This window comes from Triticum aestivum, chromosome 3A, assembly GCF_018294505.1.
Source record: "Triticum aestivum cultivar Chinese Spring chromosome 3A, IWGSC CS RefSeq v2.1, whole genome shotgun sequence".
NCBI lineage: Eukaryota > Viridiplantae > Streptophyta > Magnoliopsida > Poales > Poaceae > Triticum > Triticum aestivum.
This window is the reverse complement of record NC_057800.1, coordinates 388,390,623-388,402,129: the sequence shown is the minus strand read 5'-3', so window position 1 is coordinate 388,402,129 and position 11,507 is coordinate 388,390,623.

Genomic DNA, 11,507 nt, shown 5'->3' with positions numbered 1-11,507 from the left:
GGTGGCAGTTGACAAATTCACGAAATGGGTTGAGGCAGAGCCAGTGAGCAAGTGTGATGCAGCCACGGCGGTTCAGTTCATGAAAAAGGTGATCTTTCGCTTTGGTTTTCGACACAACATTATAACTGACAATGGCACTAATATGTCCAAAGGTGCTATGGAGGAGTTTTGTCAACGGGAGCATATCCGGCTTGATGTTTCGTCAGTAGCTCGCCCCCAATCCAATGGTCAAGCTGAAAGAGCAAATCAGGAAATCCTAAAAGGTCTTAAGCCCAGGCTTATGGTTCCCTTACAACGGACGCCGGGTTGTTGGGTAGAGGAATTACCCTCGGTGTTGTGGAGTATCAATACCACTCCTAACAGTGAAGGAAATATGCCCTAGAGGCAATAATAAAATTATTATTTATTTCCTTACATCATGATAAATGTTTATTATTCATGCTAGAATTGTATTAACCGGAAACATAATACATGTGTGAATACATAGACAAACAGAGTGTCACTAGTATGCCTCTACTTGACTAGCTCGTTGATCAAAGATGATTATGTTTCCTAACCATAGACATGAGTTGTCATTTGATTAATGGGATCACATCATTAGGAGAATGATGTGATTGACTTGACCCATTCCGTTAGCATAGCACTTGATCGTTTAGTTTGTTGCTATTGCTTTCTTCATGACTTATACATATTCCTATGACTATGAGATTATGCAACTCCCGTTTATCGGAGGAACACTTTGTGTGCCACCAAACGTCACAACGTAACTGGGTGATTATAAAGGTGCTCTACAGGTGTCTCCGAAGGTACTTGTTGGGTTGGCGTATTTCGATATTAGGATTTGTCACTCCTATTGTCGGAGAGGTATCTCTGCGCCCACTCGGTAATGCACATCACTATAAGCCTTGCAAGCATTGCAACTAATGAGTTAGTTGCGGGATGATGTCTTACGGAACGAGTAAAGAGACTTGCCGGTAACGAGATTGAACTAGGTATTGAGATACCGACGATCGAATCTCGAGCAAGTAACATACCGATGACAAAGGGAACAACGTATGTTGTTATGCGGTTTGACCGATAAAGATCTTCGTAGAATATGTGGGAGCCAATAGGAGCATCCATGTTCCGCTATTGGTTATTGATCGGAGACGTGTCTCGGTCATGTCTACATTGTTCTCGAATCCGTAGGGTCCGCACGCTTAAGGTTTTGATGAAAGTTATATTATGAGTTTATGAGTTTTGATGTACCGAAGGAGTTCGGAGTCCCGAATGAGATCAGGGACATGATGAGGAGTCTCGAAATGGTCGAGACGTAAAGATCGATATATTGGACGGCTATATTCAAACTTCGGAAAGGTTCCGAGTGATTCGGGTATTTTTCGGAGTACCGGAGAGTTACGGGAATTCACCAGGGAGTATATGGGCCTTATTGGGCCATACGGGAATAGAGGAGAGAGGCCAAAAGGAAGGAGGCGTGCGCCCCCCTCTGGTCCAAATTGGACAAGGGGTGCAGCCCACTTTTCCTTGTTCCTCTCCCCCTCTTTCCTTCTCTCCTACTCCAAACAAAGGAAGGAGGAGTCCTACTCCCGGTGGGAGTAGGACTCCCCCCTTGGCGCGCCCTCCTCCTAGTCCGGCCGCCTCCCCCCTTGCTCCTTTATATACGGGGGCGGGGGGCACCCCAGAGACACAAGTTGATCAGTTGATCTCTCCCAGCCGTGTGCGGTGCCCTCCTCCACCATATTCCACCTCGATCATATCGTAGCGGTGCTTAGGCGAAGCCCTACGTCGGTAGCAACATCATCACTGTCACCACGCCATCGTGCTGACGGAACTCTCCCGTGAAGCTTTGCTGGATCGGAGTTCGCGGGACGTCATCGAGCTGAACGTGTGCTGAACTCGGAGGTGTCGTGCGTTCGGTACTTGGATCGGTCGGATCATGAAGACGTTCGACTACATCAACCGCGTTGTGCTAATGCTTCCGCTTTCGGTCTACGAGGGTACGTGGACAACACTCTCCCCTCTCGTTGCTATGCATCACCATGATCTTGCGTGTGCGTAGGAATTTTTTTGAAATTGCTACGTTCCCCAACAGTGGCATCAGAGCCTAGGTTTTATGCGTTGATGTTGTGCACGAGTAGAACACAAGTGAGTTGTGGGCGATATAAGTCATACTGCTTACCAGCATGTCATACTTTGGTTCGGAGGTATTGTTGGATGAAGCGGCCCGGACCGACATTACGCGTACGCTTACACGAGACTGGTTTTACCGCCGTGCTATGCACACAGGTGACTAGCGGGTGTCAGTTTCTCCAACTTTAGGTGAACCGAGTGTGGCTACGCCCGGTCCTTGAGAAGGTTAAAACAGGACCAACTTGACAAACTATCATTGTGGTTTTGATGCGTAGGTAAGAACGGTTCTTGCTAAGCCCGTAGCAGCCACGTAAAACTTGCAACAACAAAGTAGAGGACGTCTAACTTGTTTTTGCAGGGCATGTTGTGATGTGATATGGTCAAGACGTGATGAGATATAAGTTGTTGTATAAGATGCTCATGTTTTGTTGAAGTTATCAACAACTGGCAGAAGCCTTATGGTTGTCTCTTTATTGCATAAGATGCAAGCGCCAACTAATTGCTTTACAATTATCGCTATGCGATAGCAATAGTTGCAAGAGCAATAGTTGGCGAGACGACCATGTGACAACACATTGATATAGATCAAGATGATGGAGATCATGGTGTCATGCCGGTGACGATGGAAATCATGACGATGTTTTGGAGATGGAGATCAAAGGTACAAGATGATGATGGCCATATCATGTCACATATTTTGATTGCATGTGATGTTTATCTGTTATACATCTTATTTTGCTTTGATTGACGGTAGCATTATAAGACGATCTCTCACTAAATTTCAAGATAAAAGTGTTCTCCCTGAGTATGCACCGTTGCCAAAGTTCTTCATGCTGAGACACCACGTGATGATCGGGTGTGATAAGCTCTACGTCCATCTACAACGGGTGTAAGACAGTTTTACACACGCATAAATACTCGGGTTAAACTTGACGAGCCTAGCATATGCAGATATGGCCTCGGAACATTGGAGACCGAAAGGTCGAGCGTGAATCATATAGTAGATATGATCAACATAGTGATGTTCACCATTGAAAGCTACTCCATTTCACGTGATGATCGGTTATGGTTTAGTTGATTTGGATCGCGTGATCACTTAGAAGATTAGAGGGATGTCTTTCTAAGTGGGAGTTCTTAAGTAATATGATTAATTAAACTTAAATTTATCATGAACTTAGTCCTGGTAGTATTAGCATATCTATGTTGTAGATCAATAGCTCGCGTTTAGCTCCCCTGTTTTATTTTTGATATGTTCCTAGAGAAAACTAAGTTGAAAGATGTTAGTAGCAATGATGCGGATTGGATCCGTGATCTGAGGTTTATCCTCATTGCTGCACAGAAGAATTATGTCCTTAATGCACCGCTAGGTGACAGACCTATTGCAGGAGCAGATGCAGGCGTCATGAACGTTTGGCTAGCTCAATATGATGACTACTTGATAGTTTAGTGCACCATGCTTAACAGCTTAGAATCAGGACTTCAAAGACGTTTTGAACGTCATGGATCATATGGATGTTCCAGGAGTTGAAGTTAATAATTCAAGCAAATACCCGAGTTGAGAGATATGAAGTCTCCAACAAGTTCTATAGCTAAAAGATGGAAGAGAATAGCTCAAACAGTGAGCATGTGCTCAGATTGTCTGGGTACTACAATCGCTTGAATCAAGTGGGAGTTAATCTTCCAGATAAGATAGTGATTGACAAAATTCTCTAGTCACCATCACCAAGTTAGTAGAACTTCGTGATGAACTATAATATGCAAGGGATAATAGAAACGATTCCCAATCTCTTCGTAATGCTGAAATCGACGAAGGTAGAAATCAAGAAAAATATCAAGTGTTGATGGTAGACAAGACCACTAGTTTCAAGAAAAGGTCAAAGGGAAGAAGGGAAACTTCAAGAAGAACGGCAAGCAAGTTGCTGCTCAAGTGAAGAAGCCCAAGTCTGGTCCTAAGCCTGAGACTAAGTGCTTCTACTACAAAGGGACTGGTCACTGGAAGCGGAACTGCCCCAAGTATTTGGCGGATAAGAAGGATGGCAAAGTGAACAAAGGTATATTTGATATACAGATTATTGATGTCTATTTTACTAGTGTTCGTAGCAACCCCTCGGTATTTGATACTGGTTCAGTTGCTAAGAGTAGTAACTCGAAACGGGAGTTGCAAAATAAACAGAGACTAGTTAAGGGTGAAGTGACGATGTGTGTTGGAAGTGGTTCCAAGATTGATATGATCATCATCGCACACTCCCTATACTTTCGGGATTAGTGTTGAACCTAAATAAATGTTATTTGGTGTTTGCGTTAAGCATAAATATGATTGGATCATGTTTATTGCAATACGATTATTCATGTAAGTTAGAGAATAATTGTTGTTCTGTTTACATGAATAAAACCTTCTATGGTCATACACCCAATGAAAATGGTTTGTTGGATCTCGATCGTGGTAATACACATTTTCATAATATTGAAGCCAAAAGATGCAAAATTAATAATGATAGTGCAACTTATTTGTGGCACTGCCGTTTAGGTCATATTGGTGTAAAGCGCATGAAGAAAATCCATGCTGATGGGCTTTTGGAATCACTTGATTATGAATCAGTTGATGCTTGCGAACCATGCCTCATGGGCAAGATGACTAAGACTCCGTTCTCCGGAACAATGGAGCGAGCAACAGATTTGTTGGAAATCATACATACTGATGTATTGTGGTCCGATGAATATTGAGGCTCGCAGCAGGTATCATTATTTTCTGATCTTCACAGATGATTTGAGCAGATATGAGTATATCTACTTGATGAAACATAAGTCTGAAACATTTGAACAGTTCAAGAACTTCAGAGCGAAGTGGAAAATCATCGTGACAAGAAAATAAAGTTTCTACGATCTGATCGAAGAGACAAATATTTGAGTTACGAGTTTGGTCTTCAATTAAAACAATGTGGAATAGTTTCACAAAATTGTGCCACCTGGAACACCACAGCATAATGGTGTGTCCAAATGTCATAACCGTACTATTATTGGATATAGTGCAATCTATGATGTTTCTTACCGATTAACCACTATAGTTTTGAGGTTATGCATTAGAGACAGCTACATTCACGTTAAATAGGGCACCATCTAAATCCGTTGAGATGACACCGTATGAACTATGGTTTGGCAAGAAACCTAGGCTGTCATTTCTTAAAGTTTGGGACTGTGATGCTTATGTGAAAAAGTTTCAACATGATAAGCTCGAACCCAAATCGGAGAAGTAAATCTTCATAGGATACCCAAAAGAAAATGTTGGGTACACCTTCTATCACAGATCCGAAGGCAAGACATTCGTTGCTGAGAATGGATCCTTTCTAGAGAAGGAGTTTCTCTCGAAAAAAGTGAGTGGGAGGAAAGTGGAACTTGATAAGGTAACTGTACCTTCTCCCGAATTGGAAAATAGTTTTTCACAGAAATCAGTTCTAGTGATGTCTACACCAACAAGAGAGGAAGTTAATGATGATGATCATGAAACTTCAGATCAAGTTACTACAGAACTTCGTAGATCAACCAGAGTGAGATCCGCACCAGAGTGGTACGGTAATCGTGTTCTGGAGGTCATGTTACTTGACCATGATGAACCTACGAACTATGAGGAAGCGATGATGAACCCAGATTTCGTGAAATGGCTTGAGGCCATGAAATCTGAGATGAGATCCATGTGTAAGAACAAAGTATGGACTTTGATTGACTTACCCAAAGATCGGCGAGCCATTGAGATTAAATGGATCTTCAAGAGGAAAACGGACGCTGATAGTAGTGTTACTATCTACAAAGCTAGAATTGTCGCAAAAAGGTTTTCGACGAGTTCAAGGTGTTGACCACGATGAGAATTTCTCACTCGTATCTATGCTTAAGTCTGCCCGAATCATGTTAGCTATTGTCGCATTTTATGAAATCTGGCAAATGGATAAACAAAACTGCATTCCTTAATAGGATTTATTAAAGAAGAGTTGTATATGATGCAACCAGAAGGTTTTGTCGATCCTAAAGGTACTAACAAAATATGCAAGCTCCAGCGATCCATCTATGGACTGCTGCAAGAATCTCGGAGTTGGAATATACGCTTTGATAAGTTGATCAAAGCATATAGTTTTATACAGACTTGCAGTGAAGCCTGTATTTACAAGAAAGTGAGTGGGAGAACTACGGCATTTCTTATAAGTATATGTATGACATATTGTTGATCGGAGATGATGTAGAATTATTCTGCAAAGCATAAAGGGATGTTTGAAAGGAGTTTTTTCAAAGAAAAACCTCGGTGAAGCTGCTTACATATTGAGCATCAAGATCTATAGAGATAGATCAAGACGCTTGATAAGTTTTTCAATGAGTACATACCTTGACAAGGTTTTGAAGTAGTTTAAAATGGAACAGTCAAAGAAGGAGTTCTTGCCTGTGTTACAAGGTGTGAAGTTGAGTAAGACTCAAAACCCGACCACGGCAGAAGATAGAGAGAGAATGAAAGTCATTCCCTATGCCTCAGCCATAGGTTCTATAAAGTATGTCATGCTGTGTACCAGACCTATTGTATACCCTGCCCTGAGTTTGGCAAAGGAGTACAATAGTGATCTAGGAGTAGATCACTGGACATTGGTCAAAATTATCCTTAGTGGAACAAGGATATGTTTCTCGATTATGGAAGTGACAAAAGGTTCGTCGTAAAGGGTTACGTCGATGCAAATTTTGACACTGATCCAGATGACTCTAAATCTCAATCTGGACACATATTGAAAGTGGGAGCAATTAGCTAGAGTAGCTCTGTGCAGAGCATTGTTGACATAGAAATTTGCAAAATACTTACAGATCTGAATGTGGCAGACCCATTGACTAAACTTCTCTCACAAGCAAAACATGATCACACCTCAGTACTCTTTGGGTGTTAATCACATAGCGACGTGAACTAGATTATTGACTCTAGTAAACCCTTTGGGTGTTGGTCACATGTCGATGTGAACTATGGGTGTTAATCACATGGTGATGTGAACTATGGGTGTTAATCACATGGTGATGTGCACTATTGGTATTAAAATCACATGGCGATGTGAACTAGATTATTGACTCTAGTGCAAGTGGGAGACTGAAGGAAATATGCCCTAGAGGCAATAATAAAGTTATTATTTATTTCCGTATATCATGATAAATGTTTATTATTCATGCTAGAATTGTATTAACCGAAAACATAATACATGTGTGAATACATAGACAAACACAGTGTCACTAGTATGCCTCTACTTGACTAGCTCGTTGATCAAAGATGGTTATGTTTCCTAACCATAGACATGAGTTGTCGATTGATTAACGGGATCACATCATTAGGAGAATGATGTGATTGACTTGACCCATTCCGTTAGCATAGCACTTGATCGTTTAGTTTGTTGCTATTGGTTTCTTCATGACTTATACATATTTCTATGACTATGAGATTATGCAACTCCCGTTTACCGGAGGAACACTTTGTGTGCCACCAAACGTCACAGCGTAACTGGGTGAATATAAAGGTGCTCTACAGGTGTCTCCGAAGGTACTTGTTGGGTTGGCGTATTTCGAGATTAGGATTTGTCACTCTGATTGTCGGAGAGGTATCTCTGGGCCCACTCGGTAATGCACATCACTATAAGCCTTGCAAGCATTGCAACTAATGAGTTAGTTGCGGGATGATGTATTATGGAACGAGTAAAGAGACTTGCCGGTAACGAGATTGAACTAGGTATTGAGATACCGACGATCAAATCTCGGGCAAGTAACATACCGATGACAAAGGGAACAACGTATGTTGTTATGCAGTTTGACCGATAAAGATCTTCGTAGAATATGTGGGAGCCAATATCATCCAGGTTCCGCTATTGGTTATTGACCGAAGACGTGTCTCGGTCATGTCTACATTGTTCTCGAACCAGAAGGGTCCGCACGCTTAAAGTTTCGATGACAGTTATATTATGAGTTTATGAGTTTTGATGTACCGAAGGAGTTCGGAGTCTCGGATGAGATCGGGGACATGACGAGGAGTCTCGAAATGGTCGAGACGTAAAGATCGATATATTGGACGACTATATTCGGACATCGGAAAGGTTCCGAGTGATTCGGGTATTTTTCAGAGTACCGGAGAGTTAGGGGAGTATATGAGTCTTATTGGGCCATACGGGAATAGAGGAGAGAGGCCAAAAGGAAGGAGACGCGCGCCCCCCTCTCGTCCGAATTGGACAAGGGGTGCAGCCCACTTTTCCTTGTTCCTCTCCCCCTCTTTCCTTCTCTCCTACTACAACAAGGGAAGGACGAGTCCTAATCCCGGTGGGAGTAGGACTCCCCGCTTGGCGCGCCCTCCTCCTAGGCCAGCCGCCTCCTCCCTTGCTTCTTTATATACGGGGGCAGGGGGCACCCCAAAGACACAAGTTGATCAGTTGATCTCTCCCAGCCGTGTGCGGTGCCCCCCTCCACCATATTCCACCTCGGTCATATCGTAGCGGTGCTTAGGCGAAGCCCTGCGTCGGTAGCAACATCATCACTGTCACCACGCTGTCGTGCTGATGGAACTCTCCCGTGAAGATCTGCTGGATCGGAGTTCGCGAGACGTCATCGAGCTGAACGTGTGCTGAACTCGGAGGTGCCGTGCGTTCGGTACTTGGATCGGTCGGATCGTGAAGACGTTCGACTACATCAACCGCGTTGTGCTAATGCTTTCGCTTTCGGTCTACGAGGGTACGTGGACAACACTCTCCCCTCTCGTTGCTATGCATCACCATGATCTTGCGTGTTCATAGAATTTTTTTTGAAATTGCTACGTTCCCCAACAAACAGGTCTACAGGTTATACACCTTTCTTCATGGTTTATGGAGCAGAAGCAGTTCTGCCTAGTGACATCCGTCATGACTCGCCTCGCGTGGCGGCTTACGTTGAAGCTGATAATGAACAAGCCTGACAGGATGCACTTTTTTAGTTAGATGAGGAGAGAGATTTGGTGGCGGCTCGATCAGCAATTTATCAAAAGGACCTGCACCGTTATCACAGCCACCGGGTTAAGTCCAAAACCTTTCAAGAAGGTGACCTGGTGCTCCGGCTCATCCAGGATCTATCTGATGCACACAAGCTATCCCCGCCTTGGGAAGGACCCTTTGTGGTCAGCAAGAACTTAAACAACGGGTCATATTACCTCATTGACGTTCGAGAGCACAAAGACTCACGTAAGTCGAAGGAGGAGACCCGCCGGCCGTGGAACATTGCTCAGCTTCGGCCATACTATACTTAAGCCATCGGCTCCCATAATGTACATACTTTCACGATGTATATATTATGATAAGTAATAAAGCAGGACCTCTGTCCTTTTCCCTTTCAATGATCATATATCTTTATTATTTTCATTATTATTTAAAATGACCAAAAGGGGGCTGATCGTATCCGAATCTAGCTTAACCTTTTTGGTCCGGCTCATGATCGTATTCGAATCTAGCCGTAAACCTCATGGTCACTTGGGGGCTTCCTGTTCAAACATAGGTCGTATTCGAACCAAAGAGAACATAGCTGTAGTAACCCTCTTGATCGGATCAAAGCTAAACTCACTAGGGGGCTTCTTGATCGTATCCGAATCATAGCACCTTTTGGGTCCGACTTGGATCGTATTCGAATCAGGGTCATTAAAAACCTCTCCAGGTCATTTGGGGGCTTCCTGTTCAAACATAGGTCGTATTCGAACCAAAGAGAAGATAGCTGTCAGTACCCTCTTGATCGGCGCAACGCCAAAGCCACTAGGGGCTATATGATCGTATTTGAATCTTAGCTTAACCCCTTTGGTCCGGTTTACTGATCATATTCGAATCAGAAGCCTCCGGTTTTTAGTTAAATGTTTTGATTTACATTGTCTGAAGCCTAGTGTTTTGTCTTACTATTTTTTATCATCTCAAATCTAACTGTCAGTATGGTTTCCAATTAAACCGGCTCGGTTATTTGACAATGAGTTGCCAAGGCATAACAGTCATCAGACATATGGAAGTATTGACTTCTACAAAAGATTGGGTTATCAACCTCATCATCCGGGTCATGTAAACCGGCAGTCCATATTCAAAGAACACATATGGAATCACGAATGTGCTGCATATATATATATTGACATCATTGGCAAAGAGTCATATGCAACATTTTATGCACGATGGCATAGGCAAATCATGCAGTTTCCAAACTAACCTATTACAAGGCTTTGAGAGCCCAAAAGATGGTTATGACTCTCCCCTCACCGGTTCACCTCCCTCTACTGGTTGGAAGCTGGGATTGGACCAGTCAAAGTCGTTGAGAGCAATGAACTCCGCTTCATCGTCAATCAGGCCGACTGGATCGATTTCCGGGGCAAAAGTGTGTTGGCGAACCGGCGGGATAAGATCTGTCACTTTATAAGAGGGAGTCACCATCTTCTTATTCTCCATATCAAAACCCGGCTGATATTTATCGATGTTGGTCTCCTCTCCAAGAATGGTAGCTTGAGGACGAACTCCCCTCACACGGGCAATAAAGTCATCTTGCTCAAATGGAGTCTCGTCTTCCTTCACGGTAGGGTACCCCTTAGCCACATCCACCGGGTCTAAATACGGCACCCAGGCTTTGGAGCGGCTCAGGGCAGTGAGGGCTCCGGCTCTGGCATAGGATCGTTTGACCTCTTGAAACCTGGCGGGTAAGATCGATAACTTCTTCAAGACATCACTCAAACGGTTGGGTCCTTGGATGGCAGGGGAGATAGTAGCAAGTTCTCGTTGAGCGCCAGTATACAATTGCTCCACCAAGGTATAAACGCCTTCAGTTTTGTCACACTGTCTTGGCTCAGATTTTTACTTCGTGGACCTGCGAGTGTTTTTTAACAAAGGCTCAGCAGGCGGCTTATATTCCTGGTCAAAATAAAGTTTAAGTGATTAATACAAATGACTTACCAAAGATGGCGGAGACCATTTGAGACACACGGTATTTTAAGCCGGTGAGCTCCGTGGTAACCTCCTCAAGAGCCGCCTCTGCTGTCTCGGCATGTTGTATCTGATGGAAATATGCCCTAGAGGCAATAATAAAGTTATTATTTATTTCCTTATCATGATAAATGTTTATTATTCATTCTAGAATTGTATTAACAGGAAACATAATACTTGTGTGAATACATAGACAAACAGAGTGTCACTAGTATGCCTCTACTTGACTAGCTCGTTGATCAAAGATGGTTATGTTTCCTAGCCATAGACATGAGTTGTCATTTGATTAACGGGATCACATCATTAGGAGAATGATGTGATTGACTTGACCCATTCTGTTAGCTTAGCACTCGATCATTTAGTATGTTGCTATTGCTTTCTTCATGCTTATACATGTTCCTATCA